This window comes from Notamacropus eugenii, chromosome 5 (assembly GCF_028372415.1).
Source record: "Notamacropus eugenii isolate mMacEug1 chromosome 5, mMacEug1.pri_v2, whole genome shotgun sequence".
Classification (NCBI taxonomy): domain Eukaryota; kingdom Metazoa; phylum Chordata; class Mammalia; order Diprotodontia; family Macropodidae; genus Notamacropus; species Notamacropus eugenii.
Window position 1 is genome coordinate 85,373,208 of NC_092876.1, and position 25,525 is coordinate 85,398,732.

At 40.3% G+C, this 25,525-nt stretch overlaps 1 long non-coding RNA gene across 3 annotated transcripts in view; it reads left to right on the forward strand.

The window, feature by feature from the left end:
* Nucleotides 1-25,525, forward strand: part of LOC140508626 (uncharacterized) — a 130,182-nt gene that overhangs the window by 93,650 nt on the left and 11,007 nt on the right. For 2 of the 3 annotated variants that reach the window (XR_011968488.1, XR_011968487.1), the window contains exon 3: nt 1,802-1,870. This is a non-coding gene — a long non-coding RNA (uncharacterized lncRNA). Of the gene's footprint in view, nt 1-1,801; nt 1,871-4,161; nt 4,333-6,073; nt 6,262-25,525 lie in introns of those variants that run through there. The other variant, XR_011968489.1, reaches the window with a different exon arrangement.

Consider the following 25,525-nt stretch of genomic DNA (forward strand, 5'->3'; position numbering starts at 1 on the left):
AAATGAGATAATAATTGTAAATCATTTTGATAACCTCAAAGTGCTATGTAAATATTAAATGTTAACTAGTAAACGAATATGATAAAAGCCAAACGAATCTATAAAAATCTAAGAAAATAATAATAAAAAAGAAAGATCCCAGAGAACCAAAGAGGCCTGAAAGATTGGAGAAGGGGAAATGTTGCCAGTGTTTGGGTTGTCCCCCTATATCTTGCCAGTCCCAGTCATGGTTCACTTTATCTCACCAGCCTTCCTGCCATTGAAAACATGTCCTTCTCCAAACAAATGACATAAACTTGGCAATGATCCTTAGTATGTTGGATGACAGAATCAAGATCCCAAAAGATCCCATTAGCCTTGAATTTGGGGTGAAATTCAATAAAATGAAATGTAATAGAGATCAATGTAAAGTCTTACAAAGGCTCCAAAAATCAATTCCATAAGTACAATACGGAGAAACTAGATGGAAAGCAGTTCACCAGAGAAAAAATCAGGAGATTTCAAATTTAGTATCAGTCTCAAAACAAAAACAAACTATACGAGCTTAGGTTTCATTAGGAGAGACACGATGTCCAGGACTAGGGAGATGTTCTTTGACCAAGTCAGACCACAACAGAAACATTGTACTAATTGTGGGACATTGTCTTAATATATGATTGTCATATTAGGAAAGGCATTGATGAATTGGAGAGTATCCAGAGGGCAGGTCATCTGCTTCATATGGAAAATAGAAGCAAAAGAAGAGTTGTGTATCTTTACCTTAGTTCTTTGGGCCATTATTACCATTCCGTCTACCCTGATGCATCGTCTTATCCTTTCTTTGATCTTTCTCCATCATAGCCAAAACAACCATTTCTCATCATCCTTAGTCTTCATCACTAGCTTCAACTCCTTATGAAGTTTACCACTTACTAACACCAATACTGCATAGGACCACACTGCTCCATGTCCATACTGTGTTACCTCCCCATGCTTCCAACCTTCATTTGTTATTGTTGTTCAGTCATTTCAATCATGTTCAACTCTTTGCAACCCCATTTGGGTTGTCTTGGCTGATATACCGGAGTTGTTTGTCATTTCATTCTCTAGCTCATTTTACAGATGTGGAAACTAAGGAAAACAAGATTAAGTGATTTACCCAGGATCACAGAGGAATTAAGAGTCTAAGGCTGGAATTGAACTCAGGTCTAGCTGATTCCAAGCTTGACGTTCTATCCACTGTGTCATTTAGCTGTCCCTCATTTTCTATAGGCATTTCTTAAAATCCAAGTTGTTTGATGAGTTGCCTGTGGCTCACCATGGGAATTCCACTTCTGTACTGCTAACCTAGGTTAAGACACACTTCCTTCATGAAGTGTACCATGACCAACTCTGCCCTCAACAATCTCCCATTCCTCAGAACTCCTGCAGCTTTTATTGCCCATACCAGATGGTCTTGTATTTAGAATGCTACAAATAATCACTAATAGTTATTTTGCCATGCTTGTATCCTGCTTCCCCAATCAGATTGTAAGACTCTTATTAACATAGATAGGTCATATCTTTCTATCCCTAGCATCTTTTAAGGTACCCTTCAGATAGGGAGTGACTTATGCATGTTTATGAATTATGGTCATAGTGGTGATGTTGATGCTGAGAGTTAGGAGGTGTCTTGAATTTTAAACTTAAAGAGTCTTGTGGTCAAAGAAGTGGAGGAGAAATCTGGAGATCGGGGGCAAGGAGAAACAAGGTGGTTAGGTCTAATTAGATGATCAGATTTCTGCCTCTGAAATGGCATCTTTTTTGCTTCTGTCTCCCTTAGGACTTGGCAGGAATATACTAACTGATTAAAGGTGACTGAGAAGATTGTATTGTCAAATTGCCAGAAAAGGTAAAATAAGCCCACCCTAATATATTAAGCTTCTTTGCAGGAATTTCCAGCGACCAAGCTTCCGGTGGAGGAGACAAGACCACAAAAGGGCTGATATATAGGATTCAATAGATCTTACATCAGGCTAACAAGCAGTTAACCCCAGCAGATAGTCAAGGGTTAGCTAAGTGTTAGCTAAGTCAACAATTAAAAAAGGATGCAAAGGACCCAGGACCTGGGTTTCAACAAAGCAGGGAATTTTCATGAACCTACACAGAATGTTCTATGTTTCTGTTTCTGCCAATACCAAGTATGCACAAAGTGAAGAGTGGGTCTTCATCCTAGAAGTAAAGGTAAAAAACCTCAAGAAATGCTTCTTCTTCTCCTCCTCCTTCTCCTTCTTCTTCTCCTTTTTCTTCTTCTCTTTCTCCTTTTCTTCTTCTTCATCTTCATCTTCATCATCTTCTCCTCCTCCTCCTTCGCTTTCCAGGTATAAAGAAAGAATGAAGTATTTCTTGAAAGAACGGGGAAAATATTTCAAGAAAAAAATGAGTAAGGGAAAGGATTTGAGTGGCAAAGGGCAATTCTGATCAGTATCAGGGAAATGTATCCATCCAGACATCTGCAATGCTGGTCTCTCCGCTAAAAGAAGAGCAGCTGGGAAATCTGTGGCTTGCCTTAATGAAAATTTAGTCCTTCAAATGAAGAAGAAGCGATGGGGGGAATTACTACATTTGGGCTTAAAACATGAACTTTACAACATTGTGACTAGATGTGAGTTCATGTGAAAAAGATCTTGGGACTTCAGGGGGCCACAAGCTCAACAGGAGTCAAAGATGCAAAATGGCAGTTAAAAAATGAATATAGAAACATTATAACCCTTGGTCTGAGTGTTATACTTCTCAATATAGCCTAGGAGACCATTCCATTTGAAGGGTTATTTTGAAAAACAACTACTACTAGCACCAGCATTTATTTATACATTTATATGCACTCCACTTTTCATTTGCTACCTTGCCGGGTTCCAACTCCTAGAAACAAGAAGCCTCCCCCAGGATAAGCTCATCACATCTAAACTTACTACCAATCAGCTAATTCAAGGTTTGATTGACACTTCCTTCCTCAGACCCTATCTGTTTGGAGGGCTGGAGGACAGAATACCAAACTCCTCCCTATCCCTTCCTTTCTCAGAGACTGAACTCTGGGCTCCCTCTACTTTGCATCTGCTGGCCTGCCTGACTTCAACTCAAGGGAACAAGATCTGTCCCCCAAAACCCCTGTGCAGGGTACTCACCCACTGTCCCATCCTCCCTTTCTGCTCTTCTTTTGTGTTTTGTCTCTTCCTTTGGATCATAAACTCCTTGAGGGCAAGGACTATTTTCCTTTTATTAATTGTGCTCCCAGCCCTTCGCTCATAATAGACCCTTAATAAATGTTTATTGGATTGGATAGACTGTTTTAAGGTTTTGCAAAATGCTTTACCAATACTATCTCCTATGATCCTAACAACACCCTTGGGAGATAGGTTATTTCCATTTTAGAGATGAGGAAATTGAGGCAGACAAGTTAAAGTGACTGGTCTTCCTCATTCCCGATCTAGGGCACAAACTTAGAGTGGGAATAAGAGATGCCCTGCAGACATTGTTCTAGCTACATATAGCTAGAACAATTACATCTCATGTGAAAACTTTGTACCCCTCTCCCAGGGCTCCATGTCTTCGTTGGGTGACTCAGCTGGGCCCCCTGGGCCTGCTCTTCCACTAGCAATAATTCTCCACTGAATCTATGGAGTCCATCTCTTCTCTGTGTCATACACCTTGGAACTGCATTGGCCCCTGGGTCACTGACTCTCTGGGTCTGAGTCTGTCCAGGAGGTACAGCTTTTTCACTGCTTTCTAGATTCTCCCAAAAAAACCAACTCTCTAATTGTTGAATGAGCTGCCCAAGTGACTTGTCCAAGGTCACACAGCTAGTGAATGTCAAGTGTCTGAGGTGAGATTTGAACTCAGGGTTCCTGACTCCTGCACTGCTGCTCTATCCACTGCACCACCTAGCTGCCCCAAATCAGCAGATCTAAGACCCCCTGCTAACAGTTGTGTGCTTTACAAAGAAGAAGGCTACTATGGAGGTGGGAGCAGGGAAGGTGGATCCTTAATCAGATACATATGGGATGACATAGCCTCTGAGATGCTTTCCAATTTTCAGACTGAAATTCCTTGAAAAGCATGAAATACATTGGAATGGTTCTAGTATTTTTCTTGGAAGATAATGTATGTGATCAGTAAGGCATGTGCTCTAACTTTTTTCTTCAGTCACCCCCTAGGATGGTTTGTACTGAGTCATCCATCTTTTGCTACTTGATTGTCTATGGTACTGATGGACCAGTTAGACACAGCATAGTGCAATGTTATGAGCATTCATTTTGTGCCAGAAGGCATGGATTCAAGACCCATCTCCTGCATGTACTACCTGTGTGACCTTGGGTAAGTCATTCAACCTTTGTAAGTCTTAGATTCCTTATCTTTAAAGTGAAGGGGCTGAACTAATTGATCTCTATGATCCCTCCCTAAATCCTCTGACTCTGACTGTGTGATCTGGGGAACTTTATCTCTTTATGAAGTTACCCTGTTCCCCTGGGAGAACTGAATTAACAACTTCAGCCTTATTAGTAACGTTTTAAATACAGGGACAACCCAGAATTCATTGGATCATTGATTTAGGCCTGGGAGGGACCTTCTAGATCATCTAGTTCATATACCCTAGTCCTCATTTTGCAGAAAAGATACTGAGAACCAGGGGGCTAAGCAACTTGTCCAAGAACAGTCACTATTACACTAAGTGGCAGAGAAAAGATTGAAACTCAGGTCCTCTGACTACCAACTGTATGACCCTGGGCAAGTCACTTCACCCTCTTTGCCATAGTTTCCTCATCTATGAAATGAGCTGGTGAAGGAAATGGTAAACCATTCCATTATCTTTGCCAAGAAAACCCTAAATGGGGTCATAAAGAGTCAGACATGACCAAAGACAACTGAACATGACATGGCAGTTGAACAAAATACTTCTGACTACAAACCCAATCCTCTTTCCAAAATAGCACCCTGCCACAAGTTCCAGGGACCTACCTCGTTATTCACACTTCCTTGTTACTGTTGAGGATGCCATTGTTGTCCTACTTATCCAGATTTGCAACCTCTAAGTCATCCTCTATTTCTCACCCCAAATATCCAAATCCTTTTGCTTCTGTCTCAACAGTTTCTTCATATATGTCTCCTCCCCACTCATACAGATAGGACCTTAGTTCAAGCCCTGATTACTTCTTCTGTGGACCATTACAATAATCTCTTATTTGGCATCCTTGCCACAAACATGATTTCCCTAAAGAGTCGATATTACCATAAAGATTCCCCATCACCACCACCCATAAACTCCAGTGGCTCCCCCTATTACCTTTAGGATACAATTTTTACTCTTTCATTTGGCATTCACGGTTCATCGCCTGGACCCATTCTAAATTTCTACTTTTGTTACACATTAATCTCTTCCACACACTTTACCATTCTAGCCTTCTCTTTTTTTGTTGTTCAGCTTATTTCAGCCATATAGGACTCTTTGTGATGCCATTTGGGGTTTTCTTGGCAAATATACTGGAGTGGTTTGTCATTTCCTTCTCCAGCTCATTTTACATATGAGAAAAATGAGTCAAATAGGGTTCAGTGACTTGCCCAAGGTCACACAGCTAAGAAGAATCTGAGGCCTGATTTGAACTCAAGAAGATGAATCTTCTTGACTCCAGGTCCAGTTTTCTGTGCACTATAGTGTTACCTACCTGCCCTCTGGCCTTCTCACTGTTCCTCAAACAAGAGGTGCCATCTCCTCTGCCTTGGAATGTGCCTTGGAATACTTGTTTTCCTTCAAGACTCAGTTCAGACACCACCTTCTTTATGTGGTCTTTCCTAGTTTCCCCCCACCCCTGCCACTGATGTCTCTTCCCTTACCAAAGTTACCTTGTATGTGCTTTGTACTTTTTTTATGTGCACTTACATGTGTGCATATGGTCTCCTATGTTAGAATAGAAGCTCCTTGAGGGTAGGGACTATTTTATCTTTAGGCCTGTTTGTACAGTGCCTGACACCTTGTAGGTGCTTAGTAAATGCTAATGGATGGGTTGATTTTTGTTTTTGTACATCATCCTCTATCTCCTGCTTTTGATCCTTTGGGTAGGAGGTCCATCATATCTGGAATGTGTTCCTGCCTCACCTCTACTTCTTAGAAGTCAATGTCACTGGATCTCAGAGTACAAAGGTAACCACTGACACACCCAACCAGAGACTGCAGGGGAAAATCCTCAAAAAAATTGTCATGAAATTAAAATGAGAAAATGAGTTTAAAGCGCTTTTAAAATGCTGTAGAAATTCAAGATGTTCACTCTCTTTGTCACCTCCAGTACTATATACAAAACCTTGTCCTGGTTAGGTGCTTGAACCAATCTATGTTGAGGCAAACTGGTTACACTTGGTCTGAAGGATTACTCTTGTCTGTCTGATCAGCCTGATCAAAAACCACTTTTGGCCTTGGGTGAAGATGATCAAATTAATCCATGCCACCCACCACTCACCCCACCCCTGCATCATGTTTGCTTGCCTGCAATTATCTGGATAATACCAGGCAACAAATGTTCTTCTTGGTCCCCAGATTACCTGGATAATTGAGCAACAGATGAGTTTCACTCTGGGAGCTTGGGGAAAGCTTTTTCATCCTGAACAATTTAGGCAGACTGGCTTTATACTCTGTCTACATTTCCTGGTTTATTACTTACTCTAACCCTTACCCCTTCTCCTTCATCTTGTGCTCCATCAAATGAGTTTGAGAGCATCAGAAACTTTCCTTCCTCTTCTGGGATATAAAGACCTCATGGGAAATTGTATACTCAGTTGTTCACCTCTCAGAGTAGCTAGATAAAGGAATTACTGCTAGGAATCACACTGATACATGGTAATGGATGAGGAGAGGCTGATGAATGGGTTTCAATTCAGTGGAGGGCTATTGCCATAGAATGAGTGCTTTGCTGGTGTTGTTTAATAGGTTTCTCAAACCCTAAGAGTAGCTATAGATCCTGATATTGGGAAAGACTGAAGACAAAAGGAAAAGGGGGTGGCAGAGGATGAGATGGATAGATAGTGTCATGGAAACAATGAACGCGAACTTGGATGGATGTTGAGAGATGGAGAATAGAAGGGCCAAGCATGATATGGTCCATGAGGTAATGGAGAGCTGAATGACACAACAGCAACAGAAACAACATGTGTGACTTCTTATGTGTGGCCAGACCGTCGTGGAACATTATCTCAGAGGAGAATCAGAATGCAGGGATTAGGAGAGACATGCAGAAGTCTCGTTGTTAATTTCCTCAACTGTCACTAGTCCTATGAGTCCTTGAAAAACTCACCATAGAATCAAGGGCCAACTGGAAAGTGGAGACTATGGCATTGACAAGCAAGCTATTAGTAGGCAAATAGCCTCCTTTACCATCATTGCTTTCTACAATGCCTCAGATATCTGGTAGAAGATGCCACCAGTAAACGGGATGGTCTGTGATGCCATGCCAAACAGCTGGATCATCTTAAACGTCCAGAGAATGGAATATTTCCCTCTTCATCTGGTTTGTTGTTCTGGTGCTCAGAGAGACCTGAATAACCTGGACGATTCATGCAAATGTGGACTTATAGTAGGTATCAGGTGACTAATCAGGAAAAGGGCTGAAGTAACATGAATGTGTTGTAGCTCTGGCTCTAGATTACTCCTGGTCCCCATTTCATTTCCTTTGACTGTATAGATCTGGCTCTTCCCCTGGTCCCATTGACATATATGGCCATTTAGGAATGTGCCTGTATAGTTCTGACTCTTCTTTGGGTCTTTTTAAGACATGGACATACTTAGGAATGTAGCTGTGTAGATTTGGCTCTTCCCCAGTTCCTGTTGGGACACATGAGCACCTAAGAATGTGTGCATGTAGATCCAGCCCTTCCTCAGGTATGGGATATATAAATAACTAGGAATATGACATTTGTGACAGGACATATGCCAACTGTGGCTCCTTGCAGTTTAGGACCCAGTATGAGTTATCCATACAAGGACACTCTCAAGGTCTCTCTCAAGAACTTTGGTTTTGATTGTGGGACATGGGAGACACTGGCACAGGACAGCTCATCATGGTGTGCCCACATCAGAAAGGGTGCTATGCTCTATGAGAAAGGCAGAATTGAGACAGCACAAAAGAAATGTAGGATGTGCAAATTTGGAGTATCCACCCCAAATGTTCACATGGACTATCTGTGCCCAATCTGTAGTGGAGCATTCTGAGCTCATATTGGTCTGATCAGCCATAGTCGGACACACTGAAACTTGAGTTTCTCATGGTGATGTCATTTTGGTCCTCTTTGAGAATGAAGGACAACAACCAACCAACCAACAAAAGTCAATTCTCTTTCCTCTATCTTCTCTTCTCCACTCAAAACCCTACCCCTAGAGACCAGGACCTCATCATCTGTTGCCTAGACTATTGCAATGGCCTTGTAACTGATTTTTCTGCTTCTAACTGTCTCTGCTCCAACCCATTCTTCCCATAAATGTTAAAGTAATCTTCTGAATATACAGGTGTAATTGTGAGGCATACCAATACTCAAAAATCTTCCATGGCTCCCTATTGCCTCCATGTGAAAAGGCAAATTCATAGATGATTGTGTAAGATTCTCCACAATTATAAGAGTATAGATTTAGAACTGGAAGAATTTTACAGATCAGAAAAATGAGGCCAAGAGTGGGGAAGTGACTTGCTCAAAGCCACATACATAGTAATTGACAGAGCTAGGATTAAAACCCAGCTCCCATGATTCTAGATGGAATACTCATTCTAGGCAGTTAGGTAATACAGTGGATGGAGTGTAAGGTGTAGGGTCAGAAAAACCTGAGTTCAAGTCTAGCCATAGATACCAGCTGTATGAGCCTGGGTATGTTATTTAACCTCCATATGCCTCAGTTTTTCCATATGTAAAATGTGAATAACAATAGCGCCTACCTCCTAGGGTTGTTGTTATGATCAAGTATTTGTTAATATTTGCAGATTTTATTTATTTAATATTTTGCAGAAAGCCTTCCCTGGTTCCCCCGTAATTCTAGTGCTTTCTCTCTGATGGTCATTTGCAATAAGTCTTTTGTTTGTACATAGCTGTCTGTCTTATGCCTTTCTTTGTTTCTCCAGAGACTGACACCGTGCCTGGCACGTAATAGGCATTTAAAAATGTTTATTAATTAACTAATATTGTAATATCTGGTAAATATTTAGTCATACATAATAAGGAACTTTGCAAATCTTAAAGTGCTATATAAATGCTATTACCACTACATTACTACTACTATTACTACTACTACTACTGCTGCTGCTGCTGCTGCTGCTGCTGCTGCTGCTACTACTACTACTACTACTACTACTACTACTACTACCACTACTACTACTACTACTACTACTACTACCACTACTACTACTACTACTACTACTACTACCCTACAGATAGCCCAGAGGCTCTTGAAGACCAGGACCGTGTTGTTTTTCATCTTTGTATCCCTAGCACCTAACACAAGGCCCCCAGCATAAGAGGCAAGTAATACAAGCTTCGTTGAATTGTGTTATCTGTTGAACTGGATTTTAAGGAGTATGACTAGTGAGGCCACTCTAAAGTTATTATACTTTGAGAGTTCCACGGATGCATTTATTACTATAGTAAATAGGTAAGTTTGTAGACTTAAAATGTTTTATTGATCCCTTTTGGGGTTTTTTTGCACTTATTTTTAGACATACCCAGAATCATCCCAGAAGGAGTCTTCCCTTCTAACAAAGAAAGCAGTTTAAGCAAAACTAGGAGAGTCAGACACTTGCATTACAGTGTATGCCACATTATTCACCCGTAGTCTCCCACCTCTCCAATGAAAGGACAAAAGTGCTTCCAATTTTTTCTTGGGGGGAGTGAGGCAAGAATAGTCATTATAATTACACATCATTAATCTTTACTTTGTAATCTTTTGTTTATATTATTGCAGTTATTGAACATATGAGTTTACTAATTCTGCTTTATTCATCAGTTCATACAAGTCTTCCCATGATTCTCTGCCTCACCTAAATCCAATTCATGAGCAAATCAAGACATCACCCTTGTGATGTCATTGGTCATCTTCTAGAACAAAGAACCACCACTACCAATAAAAAGCAACGATCTTGGACAAATCACCAAGTCTCCCTGAGCTTGTTCCTTATCTATAAATTTAATTATGGGGCAGCAGTGCATAGAATATCTGGCTTGAAGTCAGGAAGACACATCTTCCTGAGTTCAAATCCAGTTTCAGACACTTATTAGCTGTGTGACCCTGGTCAAGTCACTCAACCCTGTTTGCCTCAGTTTCTTAATCTGTAAAATGAGCTGGAGCAGGAAATGGCAAACCATTTCAGTATCTTTGCCAAGAAAACCTCAAATGAGGTCACAAAGAGAGAGACACGACTGAAAAATGATCGAAAAACAAGTATAATTATCCCAGTTTTACAGGAGATGAAAATTAGGCTCAGAAGAATGAAGTTGCCTACACCTAGCCTTGGAGCTTGTGAGCATCACAGGCAGGAATGCTACCCAGGGACTTTAACTCCAGATACAATGCTCTTCCTATTCTAGCGCATTTGGGATGAATATTCAACCTACTCAACTATACTTTTCCTACAAAAATTATTGTTTGTTAAGAAGAAAGGATATAATGAAACTGAATACCATGCACTTATAATGACCAAGCTTATTTCCCCACAAAGAGATAAGAAAATGCACCTTCCTCTCTTTATTGGAGAGGTGGGGGATGATGGGTATGGAACATTGCATATACTGTCAGACTTGGTTTATGGGTTGGTTGGTTTTGTTGAATTGCTTATATTTCCTCTTTATTTTATCCTTTGTCATCAGGCATGGCTCTCTGGGTAGAGGAGGAGGTGGGGAGATGTATATTTAGAACTGAAAGTGATGTAAGAACAAAAGATATTGATAAAAATTTTTAGAAAGAAAAGTCATTTCATTTTCCACAATAGGCATTCATTTTATTCCAAATAAAGACAGAAATATTCTCAGCTGTGGAAAAACAGAAAATGTTTCATATATACACGTATATTTATATATGTGTTTGTGCATGCATGTGTGCACATAAATATAAAATACTTTCTTCTTCTAAGCAGTTTCTGAGTACCTCTCTTATTAATTATATTTTATGCTCTCTGGATGATTTAAACATTTGTTTCTCTAGGTACCTAGAGGAAGGCTGTTATCATTCTTTTATCTATGGTTCACCAGCATTTTTTTTTCCAATTTTTTGTCAAAGCGAGGTTGTTAATTGCATTTTTATTACATCCCTGTCAGTCCGTGAGCATGAGTAGCTCTGTTTTTTTATATATACTGAAGTCCTCACCCTATCATCAGGAACTCTCAGCTCTTTGCTATCTCTTTTCCAGGTGACTCAAGCTACCCTTCTCAATATGACAACACATCTCCTAACTCACTCAGGCAGAGCCATTTGGACAAATAATTTCTCCATTTTGCTCACTAGTTTCTTAAAGGCATTAAACCTTTCTTCTTCTAAGTAATAATAACTTGCATTTATATTTATATACCTTGGTATATTATATTAGAGTTTCCAAAGCACTTTTCTCATAACAATCCTGTAACATAGTTTGAGAAAATGTCACAATTTTCATTATGTTGAAGAAGAAAATGAAAAAAAAAGCAATGGACAATTTTTAAAAATTTGTAAATTAAGAGGTTAAGTGTATTGGCCAAGATTAAGTAACTTCCAGCATGGGACAGGGATCAGTTTCCAAATTTATCTTTTTTTGACAGGTTCACAAGACTACCATTTCAGAGGAATACTATAGGCATAGAAGCTTAGATTTTGGCAAGGGATTTACTGAAGTCTCTCATGTACCCTTGTAAAAAAAATGGAGAGATATAAGCTGAACAGTAGCAAAGGGAGGTAAGTTTAGAATGGCAGATGCAACAGGTGATGATAAATACATGGACGTCAGTTTGGGGTAAGGTCTAGGGGAGTGCCACAGGGCTCTGTCCTTGATTCAGTTCTTACCTCTATCTGTATCAGTTTCACAAAGACATAACATGTATCAAATATATGACTATGAAGATGAAATGTGTTTCAAATGCCTAGCTTTCTTCCTCACACTTCTGAGATAATGATCTCACTCAGCAAGCTGAGAAAGGGGATGGAGTATATAACTAGAATTGAAAGAGACCCTAAAACTGGTAGATAAGCTAACAGCCTTAAGCAGAAGCCACAGCTGATGAGAACATGGCCTCAAGCAATATGACCTACATGGCTGTCCTCTTCTTGTCATACATCTCTATCCTCCCCTCCCCTCAGCCTTTGCCCTTTGACTTGCTAACTACAATTGAATAATGGCTGCATCTTTATCTAGACACACAAGGATTTGTTTAGCTCTTACTGGTCTCATACATCCTAGAGCCTTTAGTTCTTTTGTTTTGAGCACTGATTAAAAACAAAATTAAATCAAGCCCAAAACCCACTTTCCATGAGCCAGGAATGATACTTTAAATTTTTACTTTTAAATATTTTATTAAAATATTTTAAATAAATATCATTTATTTAAATTAAACTTAATTCAAAATGATATTAAAATATTTATTTTTAAATACTGAAATTTAATTTTTTTCAGAGGTAGGACTTAGAATCACATGATACCTGGGTTCAAAACCCATCCTCAACAGTTACTAGCCATGTGGTCAGAGACAAATTATTTACCTTTGTGCCTGAATTTTCTAACCCATAAAATGGGGATCATAATCCCTGTAGCATTTCCCTCACAAAGTTGTGAAAATCAAATAAAGTGATTTTATATGAAGCACTCATGTTTTATCTAGAGCATTGGACCTGGAATGAAGATTTGAGGTCAAATCCAATTTCAGACACTTACTAGCTATGTAACCCAGGTCAAGTCACTTAACCTTCCTCAGTGTCCTCATCTGTAAAATGGAGATAATAAATGTAACTACATGACAGCGTTTTGTGAATACTGAGATTAATATGTGCAAAGTGCTCTGCAAACCTTGAAATGCTACTCTTGTTTTTATTACTATCATTATAATTAAAGCACTATAAATCTCATGGTTATCATTTGTCGTCATCATCATCACTTAAATCTATGAGCTTGCCAGGACCATGACTCAGTTTCCCCAGCATCTATTTACTCTTCCATCCCCCTGTCCACACACACCCTTGCCCTCATCCACGAACCCATTTTATGCCCATTTTTCACCCTTCACCCTGCACTTTCCATCTTCCTCCTAATGGTTAAACAATAGAACAGTAAAGAAATTCAGGAAATCTGTGATATCTCAACATATTCCACCACCCTGCTAGGGATTATGATGATATTGAGGTCCTGCGGAAATGGAAAGCCTGCAAGCTCAGATGATGTAAACTGGTTACAACAGCCCCTTCCTCCAGCTCCCCTTTTCTCTTTCAGGATAAAACTACACAGCCTCCAGGCTCTGTGGGCCAGTTGCTAATTGGGCTGCGTCTGGATATCCTACCTTCTGGGCATAGTGACATGTGCAACTTCATTTCCCAAGTCCAGACAAAGATGGGAACCCTGTGACTGTCAATGAAGCATATGTATGCATGTTGTCTTGCATCCTCTCTGTATGTCTGTGGGGTTTAGATATGATGCGATAAACCTTATAGTTAGTTGAGGATGAGTAAGACAGTCTCTGTTTCTTGGTACCACAAACTTAACTAGCCCAGTGAGTAAAAATGAAGGTTCAGACCTTTTAAGGTAATAGTTACAACCCAAGTCCATGTACATAGGTGGACAAAGGCACAGAAAAATTCGGAAAGAATACCTTTCCTGAGGGAGAAGTTGTTGAATATTTAGAACTGAAAACAGATTCTTTATAATTAGGAAAAAAACTGTTCCATGGCTGTATCCAACTATAAATAGAGCCTTGTACTTATGGGCAAGTTGTCCAATATCTTTCTACCTCCTCAGCGAGCCTTCTGAAAAACCCATGCTGAGTCAATTACATGGGCTAGAGTTTTAAGTGTTGTAGCAGGGTTCCCAAAGGGTTAATTTCCCTCTTAGGGCAGAATTTGTTCTCCCTAGGACTTGCTGGCTGCTCAGTCCCTGCAGGACAATTGCGTTGCCAAACACCTCTTTACCTTTTGATTGCAGCCCCCAGAGGCCATGGCTGATGGGGGGGTGGGGGTGGAAAAAATCCTTCATTGCTCCAAAGTCATCCATATCTCTCCCTGTGGTGCCTCATTCTGTGTCGTGAGGGCTCTGTCTTTGAACCTGAGTAAGAGTGCTTGAGCTGAGCCCAGCTGGGGCTTCTCATTCTCTAATGGTTTCATTGAAGCAGAGGGTTTTAATGTCTCAGCTTCATTTTTCCTTTCCCCTGTTGTGTGACTGTGATTGGGGGGGGGGGGGCAAGGGGGGAAGTAGCAACTGACAATATTCCTTTCCCTGATCACAGAAAAAGATAGAACAAAAGGGAATTCTGAAAAAGATTTGAAATGTGCCTCAGTTCCAGGTGACTTTTCAAATCAAATTTCAAATAGATCAGATATCTCTATGGGAAGGTGGTAATCTTTAACCTTTTCATACCATATTCAGTTCGTTACCTGGTGATCTTCTCTCCTCTCCCTCTAGAAATTCATCTATTTCTAGCTCTACAGTTGGTCAGGCAGACGGTATCTACCTCACAGATGGGCAGACCTCCCAAATTAACTTCCCCAGAGAGTGACTGTTTCAGGCATGAGATTCCCAAACAGAATCTGTGATTATGGGCAAGATCACAAGGGTGAAGCAAGTGGGGCTGTCCCAGGGCACTGAAACTTACTTACCACTTCTACTTCTTTAGTAACAGAGAACTACTGAAGCTTGGATCTCTTAAGACTAATTAGTTAAAATAGGAAATTACCAGATGGTTTCTTCCCAGCCATTCACCTGTGGCTTCTTTCCTCACTCAAGGGGGCCTGTATTCCATGTAAACTCTTCTGCAGCCTGGCTCTGGCATCCTCTTTTCTCCCCAGACTATAGTTTCTCTATCCACGATCTCAAGGTGTGTGAGGAGTAGTTCAGAAATGGGGAATAAGGGAGTTCTCCATTTCTTTCTCCCAGTGACTGAATTAAGAGTAAATTTCATATCACTAACACAGGCTACGCACAAAGGTCTAGTTATGGCCCTACCTTTAGGATCCACAAAATGTCAGAGGTAGAATTTGAACTCAGATCATCCTGACTCCAGAACTCTGACTTCACCCACTATATCAAGATGCTTCGACAAAGTATGCTCAGCCTGATACGAAGTAAACTAATAACTAGAAATACGAGGAAGGGATAGGCTTGCTTGTGATGAAGTAGACAGAACAAAGATACTGAATGACAGAATAAATGATGAATGACATTCTCTGCCCCTGGGCATGATTATATTCAGGGCTGGGACATCCTAGAATTACAGCTGTCCACCCTTTGACTTCATTTCTTCCTTGAAAACACGGGTCCCACAGCCTGACAGCCATTTCAGCCAAGCAATCAGCTATCACTGTCTCCCCTAGAGGGAAGCTCCCTTCTGGGCCTATGGGCTCATGCTTAGTCATTTCTTCTGCTAGGTATGTCATTGGCAGTGCCCCACTCTGGTCCATCACCTTTGTGCATTAAAAGTTACTTTGTGATCCCTGCCCATCTGTGAGGCAAGACACATTGAAATACATGAGTGGCACAGACCTGAAAGAACAGTGTCAAGGAAGGCAAAAACCTAGAATTAACTTTATGAAAACAAAACACAACCAGAAAGATTCTTCAAAGCTGTTAGGATCAAGGTGGAGTAGTGCTTGTCATGGTACAGTGGAAAGAATGCTAGCTTTGAAATCAGAATCTGGGACTGGATCCTGACTCTTACACTTACCATTACCTCTGTGACCTGGGGCAAACTGTTAACCTTTCTGGGTCTCAATTTTCTTATTTGTAAATTGAGGTACTTGGATTAAATAAACTTTCAAGTGCCCTAAAGCTAGAGCTAACTATGTGGTACAGTAAATGGAGTGCTGGCCTGGAGATCAGGAAGACTCAAGTTCTAATCTAACTTCTAGATTCTACTTAGCTGTGTGACCCTGGGCAAGTCACTTAACTTCTTCCTGCCTAAATTTCCTCAGTTACAAAATGAGGTTATTAGTAGCAACTATCTGGCAGGGTTATGTGAGGATGAAACGAGATAACATTTGTAAAGTGCTTTGCAAACTTTAAAGGGCTAGATAAGTTATCATTACCTCAAATCGATGGTCCTGTGGTCCTGTGATCCTGATCAGTGATTACCTCTGCAGAACACTATTTCAGAAAAAGACCCAGACATAATCCACTTCACTGCCTAGTCTTTGGAAATCTCTTCTATGACCTTGATGCCTTGTCCCCACAGATGTATCCCCCCTCCTCCAGCACACACACACACACACACACACACACACACACACACACACAAACCCCAGTTCTCCAGTGGAACCATGAACTATAATCAGATCATCTCTCCCATTATTCGTAGATGAGCGCAGTAATCTATTCTTCTATAACCCCACTCACTGTCCCTATAATTTTCCCAAAGTTCTGTTCTCCCTAGCCACCACCACCCTTCTCTGTTTTTGTATTTGTAGTCCAAATACTTGGCAGAGGGCTTAGCACATAGGAAGTACTTAGTAATTTTTTCATTTCATTTATTTCTAATTAAATACCATGAATATTTATTAAATACTTATTAGTACAAGGCACTATACTGGATGCTAGGGATATAAGGGCAAGAAATAAAATAATCTTTTCTCTCAGGGAGCTTACATTCTTTTGGGACAGGAAGTAGATACAGAACATACCATTTTTCCCCCTCTGAGGTGAGGGTGTGGAACTAGACCAGTGATTTCATCCATGTCTGTAAGCTCCAGGCATGTAAACATCCTTCACTCACACAGATCCAGCAATTCCTCTGTCACAGTCAAGTACAAGTCATGTCATCATTTTTCTGATGGCATGGTCTTCTTTGGCATTGAAGGACTAACACAATCCTGTGAGTAGATGCAGCTGGCTGAATGGGGACCCAGATAGCTGGGTAACTCAACTCCTCCTCTTCTGTCTGCCTCCCCCTCCCCTTCCTTCTCCTCTCCAAAGGACAGTAAATTTGGATGGCCAAAGGATGTGCAGTTGGGTTTTACTGGCCTCTTCCATTCCCTTCCCTTCCCTTCCTCCTGTTCTGTCCTGTCCTCTCCCAAAACCTTAAACCTACTGCACTCTGAAACTGGGACTCCAATGGGCCCCTGCCTAAGGGCTCCTCTGGATCCTCCTAGCTTTAGACTCATTATCAATAGTAACTGTTGCTGTTTCCCTCCCAGCCTGTGGTCTTTCTTTTTCTTGGCCTCATTAAAGGGGTTATACCCTGGCTACTTCTTAAACAGGCCTAATCAGTGAATGGGCATTGCCTCACCCTAAGTAAGTCCCCCATAGACCTTGGCCTAAAGGGCCCAAGGTCTCCCAGTGCATCCTGGGTCATCTCCAGTCATCCTGATGAATATCTGGTCACTGGATTCAGATGGCTCTGGAGTGAGGTTGGTGACCTGCACAGCCCTCCCTCACTCAAAACAAAGTCAAGTGCAAGTCATGTCATCATTTCTCTGATGGCATTGTCTCCTTTGGCAAAAAAGGGCGAACACAGAGATTGGCTTGGGGCATAAGGTGGGTGACTGACTTTCCTAGGGTCACATAATTAGCAGGTGTCCAGGTAGGAATTGAACCCAGGCTGTTTGACTCCAGAGCTCTAACCTTATCCACCATATCATGCTGCTTTTATAAAGCATATACAACATAATACAAAGTAATTTTAAAAGGCATGTAGAACTAACAATTGGAAGAATAGATACAGCTTTGGTTATTTCTTCAGGTAGATGGAACAAAGATCATGAATGACAGAAAGTCAAAGTTTTGGATTCCTTCTTTGTTGCTATTGTGTGTATTTTAAATCAAGGGGAATTATATTTAAATTGATAAGAGTTGTGGTTAAAAGATAAAGGACACCCAAGATAAGTGACAAAACATCCCTTAATGAGTTCCAGTCACCAAGCCAAGATAAGGTCCATGCGAGGATATTGAAAGATAGATTTGAAGCAGGGCTGAATATTGAAAAGGGCATTGTACTTGGAGTCAGGAAGACCTGAGTTCAAATCCTTCCTTAGGCACTTACTAGCTCTGTGATCCTGGGCAAGTTGACTAACTTTTCTCTGCTTCCATTTCTTCATCTATGAAGTGAAGGAATTGGACTTAATGGCCTGTGGGTCTGTTTCAGCTCAAAATCCCCAAATTGCTAATTAGGTAGATAACTTTTGAGGACCTGTGAATCCAAGCCACAGAATAGGAGAGAGGCAAATGCTTCACTGTCCAAAAGAGGGAAGAAATTGAATTCCACACATGATATAAAGTGAAGTGAGCATTATGTCCAGTCCTGGAAACATTCTCCCAGTTTTTAAACTGATGATTTGTGAGCTCTTAGAAAAAGAAGTGGTGATTACTCCAAACTAGCAAGTGTTCAGCAAGACTGAGTAAACTAATCTCGTTGCCTTTGACAAGATCACAAAGCTGGTATATCAAGGAAATGATGTGCAACAGTATATATGAAATTCAGTAAGGCATTTCATTTTATTTGCAATCCAATTTGGTTCTCAAAGTCTATTGGCATGGGGCTCTCTTCTCATTGGTGGAAAGCAATGGTCATGACTGTGTGAGTTGGCAAAAGTAGGAGAGCCAGAGAGAGGACGCTTTGTTTCTTTGAGTGTCTTCATGCTACTGAGTTTCTTTGGGCTTAGCAATTATTTTGGGTGCTTCTGGCTTCCAGCTTTGAGAGAAAAAAATGGACAATGCCATTGCCACTTCAGATTGCTGAAGGGAAAATAAGACCCTGGGAAGAAGCTAACATGAAAAGATCTACCAGTCTCCATCATGTTCCTATCCCAGCTTGTTACACTAGACACTTGGGGAATTTCCCTTTGGGTGGGATCTGGGAACCTCTCTTTCTCCCTTTTGGTTGAGTTGAAATGCTTCACCCGCTATGGGAGGGCTCCTTTACTTTGTATTGCCTAGTATATGTGGAGAAGTGCAAGTTAGTTGATAGTACAGTGAATTTGAAAGTGGTTGGATAGCTAGGCCCTTTTTCTTATTTCTGTCTTGCTATTGACTTGGATTAAGTGATACCTTTGCTACCTCTCATGTGTCTTCATTGTGGAACTGAAATTTAGTGGGTTGGAAGTCAAGTTTTGCATGTAAAACTGGAGATCTTCCTTCCCCGTTAAGAAACAGTGATCTAAAGTTTAGCTTAAACCTGAAAACTATATTCCCTAGATTAATAATAATGACCCCAATCCAATTTCATCTTATTATATATGTCACATAACTTTAATCTGTTGAGATTCTTTTGTCTTCCATAATGTGTATTAATCCCTACTTTATTTTATCAACAAATTTAATAATCATACCATCCATACCTTTATCTATGGTTAAAATATTGAAAAGGACAGGGTTAAACCCAGAACCCTGCAGCTGTCATCAGGGACATCCTTTTAGTTTAAAATTAATCAATTAATCCATCAATCCATCTTCTTTGGGTCCAGTTGTTCAACCACTTTCAAATTCATCTAGTTTGCATTTCTCCATTTTGTTTATAAGGTCATCTTGGGAGACATAAAAAAATTACCTTTCTAGGGCATATAATGTCCTCTACTTGGGCTTTCAAAAATAAAAATACAGGAATCAAAATTCACAAATACAGGGTATGTAAGACATGGCTGAACAACATTTTGTGTAAAAGATATAGTGACTGAATGGATTGCAAGGTCAACATGAGTCAATAGTGCAACATGACAACCGAAAGAACTAATGAAATTTTAGGTTGCAATAATAGATATCTAGTAACTGGAATAAGACAAACATAATCCCATTCTCCTTTGCCCTGATTAGTCTATATCTGGAGTACTGTATTCCATTGAGGGCATTACATTTTAGGAAGGAAATTTGCTACCTAGAGGATGTAAAAAGCAAGGCAGGCAGTCTAGTGAGGGGAGGAAAACCTATTCCTTAGGAGTATCAGTTAAAGAAAAGACTTAATAGGGGTGTGATAGCTATGCTCAAGTATTTTAAAGGCTTGTGGAAGAGTGATTAGCCTTGTTCAGTTTGGCCTGGAGGGCAGAACTAGAAACACCTGGCAGAAAGAAGTTCCAGAGAAACAGACATTGCTGTGATAGAAGGCAACATTTCCCAACAATTAGGGCTGTCCAACAATGGAATAGACTGCCTTGAAAGCTCCATCACTAAAGGTATTGAAGTGGAGACTGAAGACCAATTGTTCAGGACATTGTAGAAAGGATTTCTGTTCTGGGGTAAGTTGGAACAGATAACTTATGAGGCCCCTTTTAGCTGTGGAATTCTGTGACTCTGAAAGAGAGAGCTGAGTCTCTGCTGACTATAGGTTGAAATTGAAAAGTAAGTGTAATCTGAGTCTGCATTAAGAGAAATACTTTCCAGAGGAAAAATGAAGTGATTATCCTGCTGTTTTCTGAGATGCTAAGACCACATTTGGGGGACTGTGTTCAGTTCGGAACAATAAATTTTCAAGAGCGGGGAAAGATTCACTTAAACCTCTAGAATTCCATCATCCTGTGATTCTTTGAGCCTTTCCAGCATAAAGAAGACTGAAATCACTCACACACACATACACACACACGCACACACACACACACACACACACACACACACACACATACATACTCCAAGTCAGTGAAAAGAGACCCATAGAGTGGTTGCACATCTCAGTTGTGTAAAGCTTTCAGCAGACTGAAAGCTTCCTGAAGCCAGGGACTCCATCTATGTAATGCTTTGTAGTGGGACTAGCACAACGTCACATATCATTAGACCTTAATGAGAACTCTTTTTAAAAATCAATTAATTTAATTTTAGTTTTCAACATTCATTTCCACAAGAATTTTGAGTTCCAAATTTTCTCCCCATCTCTCCCCTCCCCTCCACCTCAATATGGCATGCATTCTGATTACTCCTTCCTCCAGTCTGTCCTCCCTTTTATCTCCCCCACCCTTATCCCCTTCCCCCTTACTTTCTTGTAGGGCAAGATAGATGTTTATACCCCATTGCCCATATTTTTTTATTTCCCATGTAAAAACAATTTTTAACATTTGTTTTTAAAACTATGAGTTCCAAACTCTCTTTCTTCTTCTCTCCCCACCCACTCCCAAGAAATTCAATATAGGTTATATATGTGTAGTTATGTAAAACACTTCCATAATACTCATGTTGTGAAAGACTAACTTAATTTCCCTTCATCCTATCCCACACCCCACTTATTCTATTTTCAACTTTGACCCTGTCACTTTTCAAAAATTTCTGTTTCTGACTGCCCCCTTCCCCAATTTGTATCTTCTATCATCTTCTCCTTATCTCCTTCCCCGTTTCTTGTAGGTAAGATACCCAACTGAGTGTCTATGTTATTCCATCCTTAAGCCAAATCTGATGAGAGTAAGGTTCACTCATTCCCTCTCACCTCCCCCCTCTTTCCCTCCATTGTAAAACCTTTCTCTTGCCTCTTTTATTGAGGTATTTATTTATTTGAGATAATTTACCCCATTCTATCTCTCCCCTTTTCCTCCCAATGTATTCCTCTCTCACCCCTTAATTATATTTTTAGATATGTTCCCTTCATATTCAATTCACCCTGTGCCATCCATCCTTCTATCTATCTATCTATCTATCTATCTATCTATCTATCTATCTATCTATCTATCTATCTATCCATCCATTTCCTCCAATTATTCTAATACTGAGAAAAGTCTCATGAGTTACAAATGACTTCCAACTACCCTAATACAGAGAAAAGTCTCATGAGCTACAAATATCATCTTTCCATGTAGTAATGTAAGCAGTTCAACTTTAATAAGTTTCTTATGATTCTCTTTCCTGTTTACCTTTTCATGCTTCTCTTGATTCTTGTATCTGAAAGTCAAATTTTCTATTCAACTCTGGTCGTTTCAACAAGAATGCTTGAAAGTCCTCTATTTCATTGAAATTCCATTTTTTCCTCTGAAGTATTATACTTGGTTTTGCTGGGTAGGTGATTCTTGGTTTTAATCCTAACTCCTCTGACCTCCAGAATATCATATTCCAAATTCTTTGATCCCTTAATGTAAAAGGTGCTAGATCTTGTGTTATCTTGATTGTATTTCCACAATACTTGAATTGTTTCTTTCTGACTGCTTGCAATATTTTCTCCTTGACCTGGGAACTCTGAAATTTGGCTACAACATTCCTAGGTGTTTTCCTTTGGGGATCTCTTTCAGGAGATGATTGGTGGATTCTTTCAGTTTCTGTTTTACTCTCTGGTTCTAGAATATCAGGGCAATTTTCCTTGATAATTTCTTGAAAGATGATGTCTAAGTTCTTTTTTGGCTTTCAGGTGGTCCAATAATTTTTAAATTATCTCTCCTGGATCTGTTTTCCAGGTCAGTGATTTTTCCAGTGAGATAGTTTACATTATCTTCTATTTATTTCATTCTTTTGGTTCTGTTTTATAATTTCTTGATTTCTCATAAAATCATTAGCTTCCATTTGTTCCATTCTACTTTTGAAGGAATTATTTTCTTCACTGAGCTTTTGGACCTCCTTTTCCATTTGGCCAATCCTGCTTTTCAAGGCATTCTTCTCCTCATTTTCTTTTTGGGCCTCTTGCCATTTGGATTAGTCTACTTTTTAAAGTGCTATTTCTTCAGTATTTTTTGGTTCCTTTAGCAAGCTGTTGACTCATTTTTCATGATTTTCTTGCATCGCTCTCATTTCTTTTCTTAATTTTTCCTCTACTTCTCTTACTTGATTTTCAAAATCCTTTTTGAGCTCTTCCATTACCTGAGACCAATTCATATTTTTCTTGGAGGCTTTTGATGTAGGATCTTTGACTGTTGTCTTCTGGTTGTATGTTTTGATTTTCTTTGTCACCAAAGTAAGATTCTATAGTCTGAGTTTTTTTTCTCTGCTTGCTGATCTTTCCAGCCAAATACTTGACTTTCTAACTTTTTGTCAAGGTAGGACTCTGCTTCCAGCGGGGGTGGAGATTGGGGTAGGTGTACTGTCCCAGGCTTCAGGGGTTTTATATCAGTGGCTTGATCTCTCATCATCTGGGGGCCTAGATCTCAGGAAGCTGCTGCTACTACCACTGCTGCTAGCATCCACTGCCTCCTCCAGCTGGGGCCGGACCCCAGCAGGGCCACACCCCTCCCCCACTTAGGTCAGACAGAGTTTTCCCACTGGCCTTCTGTGCTGTCTTTGGCGTCTGTGGGTTGAAAAGTCTGGAAAATGCCAGGACTGCCAATGAGTCAATCCTCTGAGGCCTGCTTCAGCTTCTCTGTTTGGACACAGCCCTCCCTGAATTATGCTCTGCTCTGCTCCCAGCCCAGTGTGATAAGACTCTTCCTGTTCACCTGAGCTGGAGATTTGTTTCACTCTATCATTTTGTGGGTTCTGCAGCTCTAGAATTTGTTTAGAGTCATTTTTACGGGTATTTGCAGGATTTGGAAGGAGAGCTCAAGCAGGTCTCTGCTTTTACTCTGCCCTCTTGGCTCTGCCCCCAAGCTCTTTTCTTTTTGAAGAGGATTCAGATAGGGCAGGAGTAAAAGGTTACTTTGTTGATTTTATATCTGGCTTTCCACACTCCCTAAATCTTCTCAGAGACATTAGTAATGAGTATCAGAGCAGGGAAAGGCTAACACTAGCCTTGTTACTAGTTACTAAAAGGCCTGATTAAGAGCATCAGGCAATTTCCAAAGGCCTTCTTGCTCTGTCAGTATTTGTTGCAGGGGCAGCCTGGCGAGGGATGCTTGACCTCTGAATGCAGAGACCACTAGAGATCATCCCAATGATTTCTTCACAAGGTTCCCTGAGCTTGAGCATTGACAGGAGGGAGGAAGATCAGCAGATGAGAGAGGCATCTGAAGACTTAAGATGCCAATAATCATAATTAATATCTGTGTTATTTGGTGCCACTCACACCTAAAATAGAGCAAAAAGTGTGATGAACTTAATTCTACTGAATATTTCCTATGTCTTAGATTTTACCTATCTCTGTAACCCTGGGTCTAGCAATGTCTTTGCACAAATAAGGTCTTCAATAAACATGCTTCTGTTGTGGCTGATGGTACTTGGTGGCAGTGGGAATCAGGCATGAAATAAGTATTTATTAAGTAGCTCTTGGGGCAGGTAGATGGTGCAGTGAGTGGATAGAGTGCTAGGCCTGCAGTCAGAAAGAACTGAGTTCAAATCTAGCCTCAGACACTTACTAGTTGTTTGACCCATGGCAAGTCACTTAACCCTGTTTGCGTTGGTTTCCTCATCTGTAAAATGACCCCAACTGCAGTCAAACATGGCTGAAATGACTGAACAACACTGAGCACTTATTATGCACATGAAATAAACATTTATTAAGCACCTACTATGCACATAAATATTTATTAAGCTTATATGTATTTAAAAATAAACATTTATTAATCACCTATTATGTGTCAAGTACTATGATAACCCCTTGGGATATAAAATCAAAAGACAGTCCCTGCTCTCAAAGAGCTCACAATCTAATGGGGATACAACGTACACACAACTACTTACAAACAAGCTATATATCGGATAAATTGGAAATAGTATCAAAGAAAAAGTACTACAATTAAAGATGATTACATGGGAGGGCAATGGTAACATGGGAGAAAGGAAGTGTAATTCTCCTAGTTGTGAATGCCCTCTCCTCATTTCCTTTGTACTCACTCAGTATAAATTTTGCATTTATTTAGATGTGTCACATTTTCCCCCCAGTAGAATATAAGTCCTTGATGGACAGAAAGCTGGACATGAAATGTGAAACCACAGAATTCAAGTTCAAATCCCTTGGGTGAGTCACTTGACTACAAAATGAGGTTGGGCGAGATGACCTCCAACATCTCATCCAACCCTCTTATCTCTGCTTTATGACTGTCTTCACATCCTTGGTCCTTAGCACAGTGCCTTGCACGTGTTGCTACCATTGTTCAGTTGGGTCTACCCCTTCATGATCTCATGTGGAGTTTTCTTGGTAGAGATACTGGAGTGGTTTGGCATCTCCTTCTCCAGCTCATTTTGTAGATGAGGAAGGTGAGACAAACAGGGTGAAGTGACTTCTCCAGTGTCACACAGCTAGAAAGTGTCTGAGGTCATATTTGAACTCAGGTCTTCCTGACTCCAGAACAGGGGTCTATCCACTGTACCATCTAGATGCCCTCCTGGAACATAGTAGGCACTTAGTAAAATGTTTAGTGCATGTGATTTGATGAAATTCACCTTACATATTGGCGATGAGATGAAGTTCACCATAGGACTTAAGCTTATGTGTTTGCATATTGTGTAATCCATGTGAAAAATATGGACCTTTGCTTGAGAGAGTCATTAAAATATTGGTTAATTTTCTCTCTGTCCCCAATTTTTGGTTCAGCTAATTGTCTATTTGCAGGGCCTAT